General features: G+C 42.1%; 1 long non-coding RNA gene across 2 annotated transcripts in view; it reads left to right on the forward strand.

The window, feature by feature from the left end:
• Positions 1–23882, forward strand: part of LOC133509183 (uncharacterized) — a 44291-nt gene that overhangs the window by 15149 nt on the left and 5260 nt on the right. Inside the window, exon 3 of one of the 2 annotated variants that reach the window (XR_009797254.1) lies at positions 2088–2231. This is a non-coding gene — a long non-coding RNA (uncharacterized LOC133509183). Of the gene's footprint in view, positions 1–2087; positions 2232–13341; positions 14779–23882 lie in introns of those variants that run through there. The other variant, XR_009797253.1, reaches the window with a different exon arrangement.

Below are 23882 nucleotides of genomic sequence, written 5' to 3' on the forward strand. Positions count from 1 at the left end.
GATGTTCATGTCATGGCAGTTTGTTTGAGTAAAATAAAAATAAATTGAGAAGTCGGCACATAATAGAGCATCCAAAGAAATAAATCATGTTTTTTTTTTTTTTTTTTTTTTGTTATGGATTTGGTTCAGGAAGCCAGAGATATATATTTTTTTATTCCATTTTGCTTGCCCCACAAAGGAATATTCTTCTATTTCTCACTAAAGGATGCATGAGTCTTAATGATAAAATTCCACGAAAATTGTTTGGCCTTGGAGGAGGTCTGTGCTGCTTTGAATGCCTTTTTCTTTCTTTCTTATTTTTAAAAAAAAAAAAAAAAGAATGAGCTTTTCCTCTGTCTATTCACTTACTGTACATTTGTAATGGAAAGCTGAAAGACGGCAGCACCGGCGGCGTTGTCTGTCGCATTGTATGTCGTAAACAAACTACACGTGTCGCTAAATAGTCTTCGTACTGTATAAACTGTTGCGAAAGAAACACACTTATTATTCTTTATGCACACCTCCGACTCCGACGACGTAGGGACATTGTTAAACAAATAAAAACAGGATACAATGATTTTCAAATCATTTTCGGCGTATATTTAATGAAATAGCCTGCAGAGACATGTAATGTTCAAATTCATAAAACAAAATTAATTGCTGCCATTCACAAGCAAACAGGGGGCGAGGTTCTTTCTAAACAAATTCATGACAAAATTCTCAAAATTTGAGGATGTTCTTCAACGTGCAATTGCAGGGAATTTCGGGATTTCATCATCTGCGCTCCATAATATCATCCAAAGGTTCTGAGAATCTGGAGAAATCACCACTTGTGAGCGGTAATGCAGAAAAGCAACATTGAATGCCCGTGACCTTCAATGCCTCAGGTGGCACTGCATCAAAAACTGACCTCAGTGAATACAGTTCAGCGCTACATCTGTAAGTGCAACTTAAAACTCTACTATGGAAAAAAAAATAATAATAATAATTTAAATAATACCCAGAAACGCCCCCGGCTTCTGTGGGCCTGAGCTCATCTAAGATGGACTGATCCAAAGTGGGAAAAGTGTTCTGTGGTCTGACGAGTCCACGTGTCCAAATTGTTTTGGGAAATTTTGGGCCAAAGAGGATGAGAACCATCCAGACTGTTATAGGTGCAAAGTTCAAAATCCAGCATTTGTGATGGGATGGTGGTTGTGTTATTGCCAATGGCATGGCTAACTTCCACATCTGTGAAGGAGGCATTACTGCAGAGAGGTGCATACAGGTTTTGGAGAAACATGCTGCCATCCAAGCAACGTCTTTTTCATGGATGCCCCTGCATATATCAGCAAGACAATGCCAAACCACATTCTGCATGTGTACTAGACTGACCTGCCTCGCATCGGAAAATATGCGGTGCATTATGAAACGTAATAAACAACATCAGAGACCCGGGCCTTTTGAACAGCTGAAGCTTTACATCGAGCAAGAATGGGAAAGAATTCCACCGACAAAACTTCAACAATTAGTGTCCTCAACTCCCAACAATTTCTTGAATGTTGTTCAATGAAAAGGGGATGTAACACATCGGTGAACGTGACCCTGTCCCATCTTTTTGGGAATGCGTTGCTGCCATAAAATCAAGTGATTTGCAAATCATTGTATTCTGTTTTTATTCAACCTATGTATCCCAACTTCATTGGAATTGGGTTTTGTACATGGATACGTGAATGTAAACAGATTTATCAGGATTGTCAGCAGCGTTGTCGTCGTACAGTGTTGTGATGGGTATAGTGAATTACTACATGTGATAACGTGTATCTTCCAGCATTTGGATTATTAATCCCCTAAATCTCTCACACTGAATTGTCGCACTTGAATGGAGAGCGCTGCTCAGTTGACATTTACATGTATCCTCGCCACGATGGTTACAAATTGCTACAATTGGTGCAGCCGGAAGCCTTTTTTTATTTTTATTTTTTTTTCAATTGTATTGGATGGACTTCTGTCAAAATGCCTTTTTAGAGGTTTAAAAAAAAAAAAAACATGGCAATGAGATTTTCTCAGGGTTTAACGCTCCCGCAAAGAGCTTTTCTTATGGAGGCTCATCCGGCTTATCTTTGCAGACACTAGCGGAGCCCCTCTTGCCTTCTTCGCCAGCCATCTCCACTCTCCCCGCTCTCCCGCCTGTAAATATCGATCCGGCAGATGCAACGAGCGGTCGATAATCTCCCTCGCAATCAACGGCGCGGCTCTGAAAGTATAAACAAGTGAGATTTTCTGCTTCAATTAAGGACATTATGGCTCACTCAATGTAGGACTGTGGGGGGCGTGGGGTTGGGGGGGAGGGGGGAGGGGGAAGACAGGTGTTAATTCAATAGAAGCAACTTTATGGTTTGCTTGAGAAAATTGCATTTAAACTAGTTGGAGGTGAACGCCAAAGAACCGTTTCCGGTTTGTCCGTTTTTGTAGGTCAGCAGCAGTACTTCAAGAATTGTCGCGTTCAAATCCAAGAACTTTTCTACCGCTGTGTTTAAACTGAGGATTGTGATTCTCTCGTAGTTGGAATCACACCCTTCGTTGCCCCCTCCTCAAAAAAGGGGGCCTGCCACCCTGGGGAGCCAGTCCAGGGGCATTGTCCCCGATGTCCGTGCGATGTTGCGGGCGGCAAGTGATCCAGCGCCAGCCGCCGCAACATCCGCAGGCCTTCACAAATTCCGGGGAAGCTCCCACGACGTTCCCAGTCGAATACATTTGGTTTCGGCCGGGTTCGTAGAGGCATTGTTCGATCCGTGTTGTCTTTTTTTTGGGGGGGGGGTTGGGCTCAGCTGGGCCCCCGTGGGTCCAGGCCCCCGCCTGCTGGCCGTCAAGCCCAACCTGTCTTTTCTGTGTCACTTCAGAATCAGAACCAGTCTGTTCATCCATCCGTTTTCAATAATATTTATTCTCTTCAGGGTCGAGGGATCCCAAAGTCTCTCCCGGATGACTTCAGGCTAAAGCACGGGTGTCAAACTCGAGGCCCGGTGGGGCAGATCCGTCCCGCCAAATGATTTTATGTGGTCCGCAAAGGCAACTCATCTGTCAACTTCCGCTATTCTTGAGAAAATCTGGATCAAAATTTGAAATATATCATGTCATAAATGATAACATTGAAATGTTTGAAGTATTTTTATTTATATTATGTTATTTTTAATTTGTTTTATTATCTGAATGCGTTGTTTACAATTTGCAAATATTAATTAAAAAGTATATTTTACGAAATATGAACAATGGTGGAAAAAAAACCCATTGCTCTTGATTTCTGATTCCAAAACTAGTTCAGAAATTTCATGTACAACATGATGAGGCAGTTAAAGATTTTTATGGTTCTGCAGTCATTACGGCCCTCTGAGGGGAAACCGTAAGTACAACGTGGCCCGAGACAAAAATGAGTTTGACGCCGCTGCACTATGCAGACGACACTAGTTCTACAACCGCTCATGGAAGCGGCAATTAAACGCCAACCCGTAGAACTTCACTTGTCAACTCGTGTGACGATCTGTGTATGTGGTGCTAGTAATCCCCTCCCACCCCGCCGTGGTGACTACTTCACTGATTAATCAAGTATCTGCCATGTATCGTAGGCTAAAACAGTCAGCGAATGAAAGTGTAGGGCAGGGGTGTCAAACTAATTTTGCTTGGGGGGGGCAGTTGTAATTATTGTTGTAGTTACATTGCAGTTATGGTTTCCCTCAGAGGGCCATTATGACTGTGGAAACCCTGAAAATATTTAAATCCCCTCATCATCTTTACATCAATTTATGAACTATTTTTGGAATCAGAATACAAGGGTAAAGAGTTTTTTTGAACTATTTTTCACGTTCGGTAATTAAAAAAGGCTGGTAATATCACATTATCATTTATGGAATATGACAATTGCAATTACTTACAAAATTAAATAAATTAAATTAAATTAATTAAAATTATGGTACAGATTTTCACGATGGAAGTTGATAAACTAGATCTGCCTTTGCGGGCCACGTATAATCATGTGGCAGGCCGGATATGGCCCCCGAGCCTTGAGTTTGACACCTGTGGTCTAAAGACTCGAGCTCACCCGTGACTCTTGAGCACGTGCACCTAAAGAAAATGGGTGGGTGCATCAATCCATCCATTTTCTTCCCTGCTTATCCTCACAAGGGTCACGGTGAGGGCTGGAGCGTATCCCAGCTGTCAACGGGCAGGAGGCGGGGTACACCCCGTACTGGTCGCCAGCCAAACGCAGGGCACGTGGAGACAGACAACAGTCGCTCTCACAATCACACCTAGGGGCAATTTATTGTGTCCAATTTAATTTGTTAATATTGCATGTTTTTGGGATGTGGGAGGAAACCGGAGTGCCCGGAAAAAACCCACACAGGCACGGGGAGAACATGGAAACTCCACACAGGCGGGGTAGGGATCGAACCCGGGTCCTCAGAACTGTGAGGCCGACGCTTTACCAGCTGATTCCACCGTGCTGCCTTAATGAAATATATCGTACTTTTTTTTTTTTTTATTGCACTCCAGTATAGAACAACAGCATGTAACCTACAAATTCACGACGCGTGGTTGTCATCCGACGTCGATGAAATAGATTTAAAGGAGCCATGTTTCACTTTTTTTTTTCTTCTTTCAACAGATGCTTTTTACAAGAGAAGGAAAATGTCATGGCAAGGCATTACATTTTTTTTTTTTTTTTAAACTCCATTGTGGGAATCGAACGCTGAGGACGCCGTAGTCGTTATCCCTCGAAAACAGTTGAGGTTTTCCATCAAAGATACAGTATGAGAGTCAATGATAATAAAGAGGCCCCCTTTTCGAGGAAGGGGGTGAGAAAGTCTCGCCCGTCCAATGGCGAGCCGGCGTCGGATTTAAATAATGGTAATTGCCACAGGGGGAAAGCGACGCTCAATTATATCCACTCCCCGCTGCTCTTGCTCTCTCTACTGGAAAAAAAGAGAAAAAAAAAAAACTCCTCACATCTTTGAAACGATTTGGAGATAAGTTAGATAAGTTCTCCGCAGCAGAGTTAAACTTCCTGGATAGTCTTTCTTTTTAATGGGAGTTCATCAGCGGCAAGTCGGCGGCGGGATTCTCTTTGGTTCCACTGACACAGTTTGGATGTGGGCCATGGTAGCGTGAAAGACAAGAAAAAGAGCGAAAGGAAAGAAAAAAAAAAAACCTCATGGGATCGCATATCCTCGGATCAAAATGAGGCTTCTTCAACGTGAAAAGTCCTTCGGTTCCACGACCGACCCGATATTTGGTCGAAAAGTCGACCGTGAGTAAACCTACACAGCCGTGTTTGGCATTTTGCTTTGAAATGGCCAGTTTAGGGTTTAGTTTGCAAGTAGGCGGAGCATGGCGGCGAGCTTTGATGACTCTCTGAAAACACGAAACCCTTAAAGTCCCACTGTCATGCAGTGCACGATTTTTTTTTAGTATGTTATTAATGAAAAAACAGCAGCCGACGTAGACCCATGCGTTTTTTTCACCACAAAATGTGTTTTTGACGTATACAGCTTTTTGTCACTCCCGCCATGAAAATCCTCTCAAGGGATTTGTTTTCAAAAAGAAGCAGGAAGTGACGTACGGGGCAGTCTCATTTGTTTCTATTAATTTTACCTCCGGGAAGGTAGCTCGTTGTTCCTTCGTGTTAGCCAAAATGCCGGCTCATTGCATTGCTGGATATTGCTCAAACACTCAGCAGGATGGATTCATTCTTCTTCAGACCCGGTTCGTCGTGAAAAATGGATTGCACGGGTGCAAAGGACGAGAGCTTCGTGGGTTCCAAATGACAGGTTGTTAGGTGTGTATACAGCTACTAAAAAAAAAAAAAAAAACAATAATAGTTTGGGGCGGACCACGTAATCCGTCTCACATAATGCAACAAAATATCCGAATACGTATGACAGTGGTGGTAAATGTGTCGATGTTTGCATCGGACGGCTTTTGCCGGCGAAGGCTGCTGTGTCGGCTCGCCCGCAAAGGCTGCCGTGTCGGCTCGCTGGCGAAGGCTGCCGCGTCGGGCTCGCGAACGGCGGCGGCTATGAACAACACCGCCGTCGACGACGCACTGTGATAAGCCAACTCGGCGGTGAAAATGAGCCGGCTTGGCCTTGATAAGGCTACTAAAAAAAATAATAATTTTGAGACGTAATCCTCTCAGAATGTGACAAAAGATCAGCGCACGTAAATCAGGGGTGCGAAATGTGTCGACGTACCAGTCGGCGTCGGCCAGGCTGGCTGTGTCCGCGGCGGACTGCTTTGGCCGGGCTGGCTCATACATACTGTCTGGAAGTCTGTTGTTAATTAGAAGTGATCCGCCTATCATCTAAATAGGGTTCGAAACGAAACGAAAGGATAATTTTGCCCCGGTCGTTTCACTCGATTGTGTCCACGGCGGACGGCTTTGGCCGGGCTGGCTCATACATACTGTCTGGGAGTCTGCTATTAGTTAGAAGTGATCCGCATATCATCTAAATACTCAATTGTGAGATGTTCTCTTCTTTTAAAAGAGCTTCACTGTCTGAAGGGGCGTGTCCCATAGTAGGCCCCACAGCGTGTTTTCAATGGCGAACGTCCGGGATGACGTCAGCGACCACCCGGATGTCGAGCAACACTTCCGCAACTTTGCGCACGGATGACGCGCTCCCCGCTCGTATTTCTATTTTTCCTGTCGACATTGAAGTGAACAATGCCACATGTATGTTTCATTCCACTATCAATTTTATAAGGTTGATAGGGATGACGCTTGACCTTTAACACCTCGTAATCTTCGACAGCAACGGGCTCGATCGGGTTTTTAATCAAGTATCTCATTACGGTATTGTTGAGCAAATAGATTGCACAAAGGACGATCAGTGCGATAATTGTTCTTAACGAATTTAAAAACAGCTCAGTTGATTGTAGGCTTAACAGCAAGTTATCGTCTACTAAGCTTGGGTCCTCGCAATTAAATTCCCATCAAACTCAACTGCATTCTCATTTCCCGACAAATTGCAGTAAGCAGATGTTGTTTTCTTGCTGATTATGCTGATTAGAGAATAAGATATGGTGATGATGATGATGGTGGTGATGATGACGACGACGATGATTACAAATGTCTTAAATGTCTAAAAAGATTCTCCGAATGAGCTACTTCAAAAAAAAAAAAAAAAAAAAAAAAAAGTAGAGTAATGGAAATATTTGACCCGGCGATCGAATTTGAATGTTAGTTTTGGGATTTGAGAATTGCAAATGACTGCGATCGAGCAAGACTCACACGCGCAATATTATGAATCCAAATCTTCCAAGGTCGCAGGTTTTTATTGTTATATTTTCAGAAAAAAAAACACATCTGGGAAATAATGTTTTCCGCATGATAAATCGGTTGGAAATTGTCCAAAAAGTACAACATTCAACTTATAAACAGATGAGAAAAATGATTCAACAACAAATTGAAAAATGAAGTTGCACAAAATACATTTTGTTGTCGTCATCTGTGAAAATGTGGGACATGATCACAAGGCAATTTAGAAGGAAGTCATTAAAAAAATTGTCTTTTCAAAATAAAAGTCACTTAAAAAGTGACTTAAAACTGATAAAGAACTATGGAAAAAAAATGAATACAATGTAACATCATCTCTAGAATTAAGTTGAATATTTTGAAATGAGGGCAAAATGAAGCTTTATAACTGTTTAATAAACATTTTGAAAATAATTTGCGCTTAAACCGATTTGTTGTCATCAATAATAATGTAGTCATATTTCAAAAAGTGACTTAAATCTGATGAAGAACTGAGGAAAAAAACTGAGTGCAATGTAACATTATCACTAGAATTGAGTTGAATACTTTGAAACAGGGGCGAAATGAATTTTTATAACTATTTAAGAATTTTAAAAATAATTTGACCTTAAACCAATTTGTCGTCATCATTAATTAATAATGTAGTCATATTTCAACATTATCAACATGGAAATGTAGCAAAACATAAAGAAAAAATGGGTTTGAGGGGCAGTACAACATTTGGCTTTAAATTATGGAAAAAAGTCATTTGTTTAGTTTCCTCCAAAAACATATTGCTGTCAGTAAGTGAGGAATGTTTACAATTGGGAATTTAGTAGGAAATTGTACGAAAAAATACTATATTAAGCTTTAAACAAAAACTTTAATAACAGATCTCAAACAACTATAAAACCTTTTTTTTTTGTTTTCCTCCAATCAGTATCAGGAATTTAGTACAAAACTGGAGAATTCAACTACAGTGGAATCTAAATCTATTTTGCCCTTTTGCAGCGGGATGTAAAAAAGGTTAAGCCAAAGAAAAAGTAAAAAAAAATAGTTCAGTTATAATGTTAACGCTCAAAATAAGCATTGAAGTATCTTGGTTTTAATTATCCCTCCCAAATTTTAAGAACATTTGATGGAGGAGTGTGTGCATGGTGAGGAGCAGTTAGCTAGCATTAGCATCTGCAGCTTGTCCCCTTTGCTTGCAGTCTCTGGGAAAGTCTCTGTTTTGTTTTTTGTTTAGAAGTTCGTCGAGTTCAAATGTTAACTCACAATATAATTGCTAAAATATTGGTTTTAATCTTACCACCCAAATTTCCAGAAAATTTGCTGCAGGAGGATGCGTGTGGTGAGAAGTAGTGAGCTAGCTTTAGCGTCCGCAGCTTGTTGTACTCTGCTTTGCTCCCAGTGTCTGGAAAGATGTGTTTTTTTTCCCCCCCAAGAGATTACTTTAGTTCAAATGTTATAGTAGTTACAGTATAGTAGTATAGCATTACAGTATAATCGCTAAAATACAATAGTTTTAATCAAACCAGACAAATTTGCAGAAAATTGGGTGCGAGAGTATGTGTGTGTTTTAAGGGAGTAGTTAGCTAGCATTAGCATCTGAAGAATTGTCCCGCCGTACTTTGCTCTGTGTCTGGAAGTCATTTATTTTTTTTAAGCGGTTACAAACAATGTAAGTGCTGAAGTATTAGTTGTAATCATATCAAAACAATTTTCAAGAAAATGTACTCTGTGTATGTGTGCATCTGTGTGCTGAGGAGCATTTAGCTAGCATTAGCCTTGAGGGCTTGTCTCGCTCACATTTCCGTCCAGTGTCTGTTCAGTGTGCAAATACTGCTGTTTTTTTTTTTTCCACCTCAATGGCGTCAAGCAAATCAGTAACATTTAATTTAATGATTCTTTCACAGCTGTTGAATTCAACAGCACAAATAAACTTCCCCATCACACCTCTAAGGTGGCACTCTAGCCAGCTGCTGCACCAAAAACCTCTGAATGTGTACACCAGTGTTACATATTTAGAAAAAAAAATGCATACCGTAATTTCCGGCCTACAGTGCGCACCTGGTTGTAAGCTTCAACCAGTACATTTGTAAAGGAAATACTATTTGGTACATACATAAGCCGCACCTGCACACAGAGTTTTCAATGTTTTAATAGCCTAGCTTAGATTAACATAGCAACAACACAGTCGGATGAACTGGGCCGGTAAAAAAAAAAAAAAAAGAAAAAAACCATACCGGTAAAAAAAAAAACAGGCACGGCAGCTACACAGTAGCAACATGATAGCACAGCACTAACGGGCTGGTGCGATAGTCTGAGCGGTCCCAGTGCTGAAAGTCTCCTTGTGATTAATGCGCATGCGTGTATATTTGGTAAACTTCCGACCAGTCTGAAACGTCCCCACCTCTACTTCAACATGTGCCATTCGACAACTTGTTGCCGACCGTTAATGTTCGCTATGGACGTCTCAGAAAGACGATCAGAGGGAACGTACGTATATGTGTGTATCTTTTTTAGCAACTTTTGTTTTATGATTACAGTTAGGTTATAACGTATGTTAGCTCCCTCTATGTAGAAGAAGGAGGAATTTGAGACCGGAGGATTTTTCAGTGTCTGCTACGTACCCAGAGTTCCCCTGTTAGTAACGCATGCGCATTCATCACAAGGAGACTTTTCACCACGGGGAAGCACTCAGACTTTCACACCAGTTATTAAAAAAAAAAAAAAAAAAACATACCTAAATCACTGAGACGTGGCAGTAAAACAGCAGCAACATGCTCGCGCGCCACTAATGCTAGCGTGACACTAACGCGAGCGCGGTTCTCACAGGGCCAGTTTAAAAAAAAACATACTGGTAAAAATCTCTGAGACAACGCAGTAACACAGCAGCAACAGCAAAAAAAAAACCCAAGATATTTACAAAGAAAAGTACAGAGAAAGAGTTTTCAAAGTTTTAATACCTTAGCTTAGCTTAACATAGCAACAACACGGGAGCATGAACAGGGCTGGTAAAAAAAAAAAAAAAAAAAATACCAGTAAAAAAATAAATAAATAAAAACTGCGGCGGCAGCAACACGGTAGCACAGCACTAACAGGGCCGTTTTTGAAAAAAAAAAAACCCATACTTAAATCACTGAGATGCGGCAGCAACATGCTAGCACGATGCTAACGCAGTGCTAATGATAGCGCGGCGCTAACAGAGCCAGTTAAAAAAAAAAAACATCCGGGTAAAAATCACAGAGACACACGGCAGTAACACAGCAACAACACACTAGCACAGCGCTAACGCTCGTGCAGCACTAACAGGGCCGTGGGGAAACAAAACATACCGGTAAAAGTCACTTCCTTGGCACATATATTCCACCGGTGTCACTCTTACCTTTTCCGCTCGAGTGACCCTTGCGGCCGTTGGAAAAAAATGCACAAATTAGCCACATCACCGCATAAGCCGCGGGGTTGAAAGCGTGAGGAAAAAAGTTATGGTTTATAGGCCGGAAATTACGGTAATAAAGAAGGAACGTGATGTTATAACATATTGCCACCACCGTGGACTTCAGAGTTGATGAACCATGTGACCGCTATATGCGTTATATTTTTCTACATACAATAAAATTGATTGGAGAAAAAAAACAAAAAGAACACATACTTTATTTTAATCCACCTAAGTTTTTATTTTTTTTAAGTGTGACTTGAAAAAAAACTGTCCAAAAAGAAAATGCAATGAGCAGAATGAAACGGCAAAAAGTACAATTATTAAAAATCTATTAAAAAAAAAATAAAGTCATGGAAAGTAAAAGATGTAATTGAAGCAGTATACTTAAAAAAAGAAAAACGGCAAAAAGTACAATTATTAAAAATCTATTCAAAAAAAAAATAAAGTCATGGAAAGTAAAAGATGTAATTGAAGCAGTATATTAAAAAAAAAAAAAAAAAAGCATGAAAATTAGCCCTTTCCTCACATTGGGAGAGTGGCTGTTGCTAACCAATTATGGCGCCCGCTCCTGCGAAATGCATTTGTCTCCAACTGCGTCAGACCCGAGAGGTCTGGATCCATTAACACATCCAAGCTCCCCACAATCATTCCGTCCGTTGTTCCGTCTGCTATTTATAACTAATAACCTACTCGTTTTGAAACATTCTTGCTGATTTTTGATGTTGATAATCATTAAAAAAAGAAGAAGAAGAAGTGATTGGCGTTAGTAGCATTGCTGCTAGGCTACTTTTGCCATTAATGTGTTTTTTTTAATGGGTTTCACACGTGTATTGTTTGGGCGCCTTGGCAGTTTTTAGTCATCTTGGGAAGAGAACGAGTCTAACAGTTGTGTTCGAGTGTACCTCGTTTTTATTAGTGGGCAATTTTGATGGCTCAGACTTAAAGCAACGTAATCCACAAACCGCACTAAAACGATTTCTGGTCGACTGCGGTGTGTGTGTGTGTGTGTGTGTGTGTGTATGAGGGGGAGCGGGGTTGGGTTTAGGGTGCGGTGGGGTGCCTTCAAGAGGCTTATGTACGTGGGCCCAGAATTTGGTTCTACACCCCTGCTGGTAACAGCTAAAGCCCAGGGCTCAAACCTGAGGCCCGGGGGGCCGGATCCGGCCCGCTGTCTCATTTTATGTGGCCGACACGAGCGAATCACATGTGTCACTTTTTATGAGTTTTGGGAAAATCTATACTGAAATTTCCAATTGTTATACTGTATGAAATAGTAAGTTTCTTTCGGCTTGTCCCGTTAGGGGTCGCCACAGCGCGTCAGCTCAGATGAAACGCTCATATTTGTTTGCCGCAGTTTTTACGCCGGATGGCCTTCCCGACGCAACCCCTCAGAGGGAATGGAGACCCCAGTGAGATACAAACTCACAACCCCTGGTTTACTGAATAACCTGTCACGAGCAAAGCCAGGCCACTTCCGTTAGGGGCGTGGCCAGGCGATGCCACCTTTGACACCTGTTGCAGCTGTTTCGCATTCGGGATTCTAATTGACGAGACCTTTAGGTTTGGAATTTGTCACTCCGTTGCGTTGCATTTACTGCATGTTGGATTCTCCACTGTTGTGCATAAGTCTAATGTAGAGATATTATTGTCACAGCGAATATGCGCCCTTTTAGTTTGTGCACGTCTTGTCAAGTTGCTTCATTTGTTCCACAGTCATCGGACCTTGTTTCACGTTGTTTGGATCTTGCCTTTAGTCTAGCGTTTTTGTGCCTCTGCCTTGTCGGACTGCTACACCGGGCATGACCCCTGACTTGGAATCAAACCACGCTCAATATCATGCCCTCGTCTCGGAGTCCTGCATTTGGGTCCGCCCCCGTGCTGCAGGATCATGACAAGAACCTATTATCGTTGAGTTCTTATTTCAAAATTGGTTCTCCGTCGTTTTGCTATCCATCCATCCGTCCATCTATTTTCTTTGCCGCTTATCCTCACGAGGGTCGCGGGGAGTGCTGGAGCCTATCCCAGCTGTCAACAAGCAGGAAGCAGGGTAGACCCTGAACTGGTTGCCAGCCAATCACAGGGAACATAGACAAACAGCCGCACTCACAATCACACCTCGGGGCAATTTAGAGTGTCCATTTAATGTTGCATGTTTTTGGGATGTGGGAGGGAACCAGACTGCCCGGAGAAAACCCACACAGGCGGGGCCGGGATCGAACCCGGGTCCTCAGAACTGTGAGGCCAATGCTTTACCAGTTGATCCACCGTGCCCCCACAGTTAAGACATTAACACTGAACGCATCAGTTGCCTCGTTTTACCAATTGATCCCACCGTCCCGCCCTCAATTTGCTATGTACATGTAATTAATATGAAATGATTCACTATCTAACATTGACATAATGTGAATATTGACACTGATCTGTGGCTCACCATCTTATCTATGTACTGTACATAATGATGCATTTCATAATGAATTCATATTAGCTTATGCCCCCCCTCCCCCAAATAAAGACACCACTATTTCTCCAGTATACAATACATTTACAACCCAGGTAGTTTAGAGACTTTCGAGACTGTACGCGGATTTATGTGAAAGCACGGCTCCATTTTTTTTTTTTTTTTTTTTTCAAGCTCGGCAACAAAAAAAAAATGAAATCCATAGACCTCCATTACGGCCCCGCTCTTATATCAAATGATTTTGCCCCGCAGAGGTATAGTCCCTCAACGCATGTGCAAAACTCGGGCATGTCGCACAGGTATTAAACAATTCCCAGCCCATATTAGCAGCCTTTTGTGTGCCATGGCCGCTGACGAAATAATACCTGCGTGTTCGTGTGTGTGCGTGTTAAATGGATGATATAAAATACAACCTCAGTAATTAATCCCGATCGATCGGGAATGTCATTATGCTTAAAAAAAAAAACACTGGACAGTTAAACCACGCAGCGAGGACAACTTTTTGACATTTTAGTATCACCCGTCCGTCTGGATTGGTCGCTCTGATTTGGTCGGGAATGGACAAAATCCTTGGTGGGGGTGGGGGGGGGGTGTCCAAAATGGCCACTTTCAAGCAAAATGGCAGACTTCCTGTTTCTTTACGGGTATGGCGTCTAGCGCTTTGCTATTTTATTTTTTATTTGTGTCAGTCTAGTCATGGTTTTCTGCATTTGAGAGCGTCGTGTATTATAGCGAATCATAAAATACTTTGCATTGATGGGGGGGAAAAAATGAACATGGTTTGCAGTTCAGCTTCGAGCGTACGTGAATTTGGAATCGGAATTTTGTCGCCACTCGAAGGACAAATTAGTCATTGAGGACCCTCGGGAATAGATACTTTTCCTTGACGTCACGCCGACCACGTGTTTTTTTGTTTACAACGCCATTTTTGGACAGCAAGATCGTGTCCACATATCATGGCTAGGAAGCGATAAGCGTGTACTGTAATGTTTTGGCTACGGTTATCGTTTGATCTTTTATCTTGAAAGCCATTTGACAGAGGAACACTGTAACCAGAGCGGATTGAGGCGCTTGTGCTGGAGTGAGGAATAAAGAAAGAAGCCGCATGTGAAACTCGGAGAGCGAGTATTGTCTCGTTATTATTAGATTGAGCTGTAGTACTTCTCGTATACAGCAAATGTGCTGTGATTATGATTATGTCGGCGACAGCGGGGCCCGACGAGACAGGACGATAAGGAAGTGAGCCAGAGAGGTTGTCGGAAGGGGAAAAGCGAAATAAATATCACCCGCGTTAAAAAGTACAGTTGGACTAACGTCTACGTTATTCAACAACACGACAGCAAGCTCGGTAGTATAACTACGGACTCACGAAATTAAAAAAAAAAAAAAGACGACGACGACGAATTGTCCACGATGGAGGCGTACGTTCGGTGTTCCAAGCCCGAGGATGGACTGGGACTCATCCAATTTACCAGATGCGTGGCGGAGATTCGAGCGACACGCCGAACTCATGTTCACAGGACCGCTTAAAAACAGAGCTGAAGAGGAAAAGTGCAGTTCCTCCTGCTGTGGATCGGAAATAAAGGACGGGATGTCGGCAATACGTGGGTACACTGACCGGATACGAAGGTAAGTTGCTAAAAACTCTCTGATTACCTCCGAAAACAAACCCCGTATTTGCTAGATATAAGTTTCACGAGAAGGCGCAAGCTAACTGAGTCATGTGAGTATTTTGTGACAGAACTCAAGCTGTTGCTTAAAGACTGTAACTACACAAACACCGATGAGATGGTCAGAGACCGCGTAGTTTTTGCTTCCAAGTGACCGTAGTCTGCGAGAAAAGTTACACAGCCAGGGGCCGGCGCTCACGCTCGCAAAAAAGCGCCCGGCTTAGCGCGCTCCCACGAGTTAGCAAAAGTGCAGCTAAAGGCTAGCGAGGTTCACGTTATCCACCGCAAAGTTTCACTGTGGCTGCTCGTAGGCATATTGACAGCCCAAAGACCTCCGTAAAGAGATGTAACAAGTGTGGAGGATACCACTGGAAATTAGCTGAATGCCCCACAAAAGGTAAACATTACCTGAAGTGTCCGACTCCTTTTTTCTCTCCGTTCTTACAACCATAAGCCACGCAATGAAATACCGCGATGAAAAGGGCGTAAAACGTTTATAAGCAAGCCAATATTCACCAAAAGATCACTAAGAAAAACACGAGTTGTATTGTAGTTTTGTGTCCAGTGGCGGGGTCGTAAACAAAAGTCAAGTGACTCATGACGTCACGTGAAAAGTATCTTATTGTCCAAAACCAAAATGGCAGAATGACTGTAATTTCAGACACAGATTCTGTCGACTTTTTTTTTTTTTTTTGTAACAATGGCTACCAAAGTTCACGTTGTCAAAATAATTTTGATCTTTTCCGTTTTACGAAAGTCGTCAAATTTGACCATACTTCACGTTCCAAAGTAAAAAGCGGCTTTTGGGGGTTGAATTTTCAAAAGGATTCCAGACGCAAACAGTCCACTTGGCGTCTGAGTCCTAATCCAAAACAAACAACAGCAGCCACTCGATGTATTATTGACGCGCCGGCTTTCCGTATCCGTGGAAACCATTTTTTGCGTTTTTTTTCTTTTTTTTTTTTTGTACGCCGTCATGCTGAACATCACCCCTCCCCCGCCCTCCTTTATGTGTAATTGAACAGAAGCAATAATTGTGAGTAATTTTCAGAGAGCACCTCTCACGTTATTATGTCCCATTGGAACTCATTTGCACAGTTGTTGACGATAAAAAAATGTTTCAGTGAAAAGCTTTTTTTTAAATCCGTTTTTATGAGGCCTCTGTCGGGAACAATTTCCTACTAAATTCCCACGATATTGTCCCATTGAACACATTTCGGAGGAACTGAAGACAGCAAAGTGTTTTTGGGGCAAAATGGAACATTTTCATTCAACAATCAGCATTTATCGTTAATTTAAAAACGGATTTTTTCCATTTCATTAGTTAGTTAGCTAGTTATTTGCTTAATGCAATACCTTTACTACAATTTCTCAATGGAGCTCATTTCTCAGAATGTCGTACCACAAATAAAACCGTTTTTTTTTTTTTTTTTAACCTTTTTCTAGTACTGTAATTTCCGGCCTATAATCCGCAATTTTTTTCACACGCTTTCAACCCTGCAGTTTATGCGGTGATGCGGCTAATTTGTGCAAGGGGGCACTCAAGCGGAAAAAGTAAGAGTGAGACCGGTGGAATATACTTGCCGAGGAAGTGACTTTTACCGGTCCGGCCCTGTTAGCGCTGCGCTAGCATGTTACTTCCGTGTCTCAATGATCTTTACCAGTACGTTTTTTTTTTTTTTTCAATAGGCCCTGTTAGCATGGCGGCGCTAGCGTTAAGCTCTCTGTGTCCTTTACAAATGTGTTCTGGGTGAGGCTTATGACCAGGCGCGCTCTGTAGGCCGGGAATTACGCTATTCGTTGTACAATCTCCTACTAAATTGTAGCGATATTTCCCTTTCCTACAGTAACTTTTTTCCCAATGACTGCTGATGACAAAATGTTTGCATATTGCATAAAAAAACAACAATTGATAATTTGTTTTGAATCTTTATTTATTTTTTTTATCTAGCGCTACTATTATTTTGGGTAAAATATTTAAACTAAATTCTTACTGAAAACTTCCGATTGTAACTCAATTCCCAGTTATTGACGAAGACAAATGTTTTTACTGCAAATGAAAAAAACCTTCCTTGCCCCTGCTTTTAATGAATAGTATTAACTTACTAATATGTATTTATGTGTAATTAAAAAAATATAAATTATTAAGCTAATGTCCTGCTGGAACTAATTTCTTGTGGAAGTGATTTCAGTACAAATGTTTGCTGTAGCTATAAAATTGTATTTTATTTAAAAAAAAAAATTTACTCATTTTTCTTCTCACTCTTTTTTCCCCCAAGTGATAGTTCCATTGTAACAATTTTTTTAGATAATGATAACAAAATGGAATTTTTCTTTTTCGCATTCCTCTTTCATCAGGTTTTTTTTTTTCAGTTTTCAACATTACGCATAATTTTAAGGATAAGCGGCAAAGAAAATTGATGGATGGATAAACTTTTGATGCAATTTCTCCCAAAATTCTCCCGGGTTCTGAATCATTGTAAATAAGTTTACATCATTTTTTTTTAATTGATGACATTTGAATGTTCATCCTCTAAAGCAAATCATCATCATCATCATTTTGTATTTCTTTTTTTCTTTCCTTTTTTAAAACGTTTTCTTCAGAAATATTTTTTGGGGGGGTCCAATTTTGTACGGAATGCTCGTGTCAGGATCCCCCCACTTCGTAACGCCTCCAAGTGCCGTTCTCGTGCACTTTCCCGCAAAATTTCCACGGTAATGTCCCATTGTAACTCATGTCATGCAAATGCGACATATTTCATCTTTTTTTTTTTTTTTTTCCCCCCTCTCCGTTTTGATCACTCCCGCCATTAGAGATGTGATGATGGTGCGTCTGAACGATTCACACGGAAGCCCTGATGGAGCAAAGCGGTGGAAGGTGGGTGGGAGAATTAGATTCCATTTGGCGCCCCCCGCCCATTCGCCCCACGGTTGTTATTTTTGGTCAAATAACACATCGCTCCCGTGCAGCGTGTCATCAATCCTTTAGGGGAAGGGGTGTGTGTTGGGGTGGGGGGGGGGTGCGCAATGCACTTGCCGCCCCGCTGCTGTGCACAAAATGGAATAAATGTGACACCGGAGGGACGCGGCTATCATTACCTTGATGAATTACGGAAGGGATAACGATTATGGAAATTGTCATCGACGGATCGTTCGTCTCAATTTATTTCTCGCGTTGCCGGGCCGACTGAGATGTTATCGCGTCGACGGCGGCGGCGCGGGTGTGCTCTCAAAATGGCCGACGTCCAGTGAGGTGAAAGGCCGGTGTCATTGGAAAAGTGTCACAACGGCGGCGGCGCGGAGAGCCGGGGGGTGGGGGAAAGACACCGATTTGAGGAGCCCGGAGAATCCGCTCTTAAAATGCGGCCGTAAATCGCGAACAACGAGTCGGCGTTTATGGCGGCAATAAAGCGAACAAAATCGTTCGGACGCCGATTACGGATTGACAGTGACGGACGACGTGAGTGCGTCTCCAAATATGACCTCATCCTCGAGAAGCCACCCCGTGCTATTCCGAATCACCGCAGTTGGTCTTTCCGCTACTAATAAATCACCGGAGATCAATCACAAGTAGACGCAAATGCAGACAAGTTTTACCAGAGGCAACCTGCCACTTATTTTAAAAATAATAAAAAAGTAATTTAAAAAAAAAAAGCTAATCTCATCCATTACTGTTTTTTTTTTTTAAACAAAAAACCCCAACAACTATATTTAAATATTAAATAAATCATAGATTATTTTTAAAAATTAAATGAAATACTAATGAAAATATATCAGCCATCATGTATTGTTTTTTTCATGTTTTTAATTTTAGCTAGATCACCCATTATCTTTAAAATCTTTTATTTGAATTTAAATAAAGTTTGAAAATAAATCAATCTCAGCTATCTCACCTCAGTATTTTTTATTTTCTCTGAATTAAAATAAATTGTGAGATTTGGCAAATTTCAGCTATATCCCCCATGAATTTTTCTTTTAAAATGAAATAAAATGATGAATAAAATAAATTTACACCACATCTCAATAATTACTTTAAAAATGTACCTTTAAAATAGACAAAAAAAATCTTGTTCCTCACTCATCACTTTTTTCAATAGTTCTTAAAAAAAATTAAAATGATGCATTAATTTAATAGGTAAAAATATCACCTATATCCAAATCACTTTTTGTCTTTAAAAAAATATATATTTATAAAAAGTAATGACAATTTAGCTGTGTTGTAGAGTAACAAATTTGACCTTGGTAAATATCGCTCTGCCACATTGTGCTAGATACAAGTTACGATATCGATTTATTGATTTATTTATTATTTTTTACATCAACCACGTTAAACTGTAATCCTTGACCATTACAAGTGGACGTGCCAAGAAAAGTCATAGAAAATAAAAAGTATTTTCATTTTGATTCCAACCAAAACTGTCTTTGGTAGCTGTCGGAATATCCGCAAATGAATCCGTCTTTTCACTTTGAATATATCCAAATAATATACGCCATTCACCAGAAATGCTGATTCTTAAAAGTAACGATGCACAGGGAGTCCTCGGGTTAAGACGGTCTCGACCTAAGACGTTTCGACTTTACGACGCCCGTCCCCCGTCCGCCGTTTTGTCTGGCTAATGCTTCTCCGTCTTTGTCCCCGGGTGTATCTTCGCATTTTTCGCCCTCCTTTTTACGACATTATCGCCCTGAAAGAAGAAAGCTGTGTCTTTTAGCAACGCTTCTGAGGCCATGAGAAAATTAATTACCATGGAAACAAAGTTTAAGATCACAAAAGGATCGGAGGAAGGAGAGACCCCAACACCACCGAGGCTTCCGTCGGTCGACCGTGGTGACAATTATTAAAGACAAAGCCCGTATTTTAGCGCGCGTGAAGGGTTCCATTCCATGTCGGACACAATGATTATAAAACAAGGTTCTTTGACACTTGTCGAGATGGAGAGGATCGAGGACCAGGTTCCTTCGCAATAGCTTAGCGCAGCCTCCCCTTCTTCTTCTTCTTTTCCATCCACCTCTCGGCAGTAATGCCAAGTACACCATCTTGTTTCAATGTATTTGTTGTTTTATACAAAGTATTTTGATGTCAATTCTGATTTAAATGGTGGAATCCGACTTAAGTCACGACTGTAGGAACGGATTTCAGTCGTAGACAGAGGACTCCCTGTATCCAGATTGCCTAGACTCATAGTTGAAGTTGGCTGCAAAAAGTTTTTCAATGGGAAAAAAACTGAAAAATCATTGGCCTCTGGCCCTCTGGCCCTTTAAGGACCAATCTGAAATCTGATTGGTTGAATAGTTGAACATTATTTACTGGCGTTGCTAATATGATTTAAGTTTCAAGGAGGAACACAATTTATTGTCAAGCCTCTGGTCGGATTGGATTTGCATCTTATTGGAAACTCACCTCTTCGTCTTACATTTAAGTCATTATATAGCTAATATTTCTTTTATTATAGCATGGATATCAGTAATTAAACAAAAACAACTGAGTTCTTATTAAGAAGGAAGTAAGACACATTTGCTGTAAAACAAGAGCCGCTCGCTTCTAACAATATCGGCAGAAGAATTAGCGGCGGCGCAGCCCCGTTGCAGGAGAAATTAAAAATCAATGAGTCAAATTACAGCGCGGGATGCGGAGGGACGCACCTTACGCTCACAACATCATCAACATCGCCGCCGGTTGCTAAATGCGTCCTGGAACAGCACACGGCGGCGGCGAGGTAATTTCCCAGCGCGCCGCCGAGCAGCATTGTGGGGAAAGCGCTTTGCCGACATATTGTCGCCAACATGGTTGCCGTGCCTTTTTTTTTGGGGGGGGGGGGGGGACGCTGTTAGCGCGCCGGCTAACTTTTGTTAGTTATCCTAAGGTGCAATAAAGACCGCGAGACAACCGGAGCGTGATTAAACCCTTGACATTTGCGATTTGCAGAGCGGAGGCCCGAAATTGGTAAAGCCTCGGAGAGCATAAATCACCCCCCGTGTCAACGCGCTCATTAGGATTCAATTTATGAAAATGATGCCGGATATGAAGATTTGCTGGACTCAATGTAGGAGGGGCCGCGATAGGAGAAGCCCCTCTGGAGGCCCCTCTAATCGCTGCAGCCCGAGCGCGGGGCAGCCTAATGGAGGACATATCTCTTCATTAGCCAGCGCCCGGGCGAGTACGCTAGCGTTCTCTCAGCCTGTGATGAACGCCCTCGCCTCGTCTTCTTTGAGCACATGCCGGAAAGAAAAAAAAAAAAAACAAAAAGGGGGAAAAAAAAAAAAAAAAGTTGCCCACTTTTAACCGAGTCCTCACGGAATCAACATTATTGCCGCCGCTGAGTGCAATAACCGGCGAGGGAGCGCATAATGGAGCCACTTAGCCAACATTACAGCAACGCTGCGTGATTGTTACAAGGCTCGCTTTGGATTGTCTGCTCAATAGATTGCAGGTTATGCCTGGTAATTTCAGCAGCATCAAAGGAATATTATCAGGTAATAGAACAAGTAGTACTGCATAATACAGCCGGGTAATGCAAGCGGGGAAATGTTACCAGTACGAGGAGTAACTGGGAATTGTGCCTATTCAAAGTCGCTGATACTAGGATACAAGGAGTACCAGGTAATAGGTTAAAGGTCAGGTGAGGTAATAATAGAAACATTGTTTATTCTCGGGGTTTGAATCCAAATCTGACGACATTTGAAGGCCAATTTATGCAAAGATTTCCAAACGCTTCGCATACTTTTCCCCTCTCATTTGACAAGCGATGTTTCTTTGTCCCTCGTCGCCGCGAGTCCTTCCCCGAATCAACAAAGCTCGGGTGTTGTCGCCCGACATCAAGTCGCGGTTTGGCGTCCGTGTGAAGGCGCTAGCCGGGGCTCAACGCGAGTTTTTGTCCACTTTTTTTTTTTTTTTTGGGAAGCGCTCATTTCCACATGAAAAAGAGCGTTTCTGTCCAATCCCTTTCCTCACAAAAGCCAGCAGGCTTTGCGGCGCGCCTGTAATACAGTCGAGTGCACCGCCCATTGTCCGCCCGCCTTTTAAACACACAGCGGAGCGGACGAGACACGCTCAAACTTAAATGCACTTTTCTTTGCCCTCGATTAAATCCTGTTTCTCGCTCCAAAGCCAGGAAACACACTTTGAAAAAAATAAAAAAAATCAGACCTTTATTGGATTATATGTGAATTGTGAATGAGAAGCGGTTCGGGCTGCTTGCTTGTACGCATTTGTGGATTTGACTCCGCAGTCTCCGCTTGGCTGTAGGGGCCCTCGAGGCAACTGATGCGTTCAGTGTGGCGGTTTCCCGTGGTATAAATGAAAATCTGAGCTGTCCGTGTAAAAAAAAAATATATATATATATATATATATATATATATATATATATATTATATATATATATATAAAATGTCTTAACTGTGGGCGGCATGGTGGATCAACTGGTAAAGCATTGGCCTCATAGTTCTGAGGTCCCAGGTTCAATCCCGGACCCGCACGTGTGGGTTTTCTCCCGGCACTCCAGTTTCCTCCCACATCCCAAAAATATGCAACATTAATTGGACACTCTCAATTGCCCGTAGGTGTGATTGTGAGTGTGGCTGTTGGTGTCTAGGTTAGGCTGGGTTAGGCTTCAGCGCTCCCTGCGACCCTCGTAAGGATAAGCGGCAAAGTAGATGGATGGATGGATGTTTCCTCTACACTCTGAATTGCCCCTCGGTGTGATTGTGAGTGTGGCTGTTGGTGTCTACGTGCCCTGCGATTGGCTGGCAACCAGTTCTGGGTGTACCCTGACAGCTGGGATAAGCTCCAGCGCTCCCCACGACCCTTGTGAGGATAAGCGGCAAAGTAGATGGATGGATGGATGGATGTTTTCTTTACACTCTGAATTGCCCCTAGGTGTGATTGTGAATGTGGCTGTTGGTGTCTATTGGCAACCAGTTCTGGGTGTACCCTGACAGCTGGGATAGGCTCCAGCGCTCCCCGCAACCCTCGTGAGGATAAGCAGCTAAGAAAATGGATGGATGTCTGTCTTAAATGTCTTTTGTAATAATTTGCAGCAGTGCATCTGACTATTTTATTTGGGGGAAAAAAAACTAATATTGGCAGGCTTGTTAATAACATTCCAATGTTGCCCTAACTGTCAACCAGCCTCTCATTTATATCACCTCTTTCTGAAAATGTATAAAATATCATTTGCATAATCATATGGAACAGAGTAAAGTAGAGTATGTCCCCCTGCCGACTGTCCTAGTTCTGCTATTTTTTATTTTTTTTTGTGTGTCAGTTTTGACCTCTGCCCCCCGGTTGCCAAGGAAACAACAACCTTGACCGTGGCGCTAATTTTGCCACGAGTTGCTCGTGTAGTCATACAACGTAATAACAGAAAACGATAGCTGACGTTGTGATGTATTTTTCCGTCAACGTGTATTTCGTTTCTATGTACTGTACATGAATGTGCAGGGGAAAAAAAAAATCAATAGGACTGGGGCAATATCCTCCAGCTGTTGGTGCCCTGCAGCGAGTGTGGATTAGGCAAAAAGCTCTCATGTGCTTCTGCGCCCACCCCCGTTTTTTTTTTTTTTTTTTTTTTTTTTTTCCCTCAGGGAAAAGACTTCCTAGGGAGCGTTGATTACCAGACGGAAATTGAAGTCCACTTGCCGGGATATATTGTTGGTTTGTCCCGGTGATTGCTCCGCAAAATGGCACCTTCCTCTTTGTATGCCTCTTGTGTTGCATATCGCGCCCCGGCTTCATCAATTTTTCTCTCTCCGGAGGGAAAAGAAGCCGCATTCTCCTCTCCACAGACTCCGGCTGCCAACACGTCCGACGCGCTGACTGGCCGACCCCCCCCCTAAGGGACAAATACGTGCTCGGAAACGTATCATTTTCCAACGTGGCCTCTTTTATGAAATATTCTCAGAGCTGCATGCGCGTATGGCGCTGCGGGAATGACAAAAATAACACAAGACGCAAGAAATGCTAACGTGCAAAGTACGGCAGCTGGGGGGAAAAAATGAATAACTCGGATAAATTGAGTTTAAAATTAGTTGGATGTTAAATTTTTAATCCGAAGCGCTGCTGGG

This window comes from Syngnathoides biaculeatus, chromosome 11 (genome assembly GCF_019802595.1).
Source record: "Syngnathoides biaculeatus isolate LvHL_M chromosome 11, ASM1980259v1, whole genome shotgun sequence".
Classification (NCBI taxonomy): domain Eukaryota; kingdom Metazoa; phylum Chordata; class Actinopteri; order Syngnathiformes; family Syngnathidae; genus Syngnathoides; species Syngnathoides biaculeatus.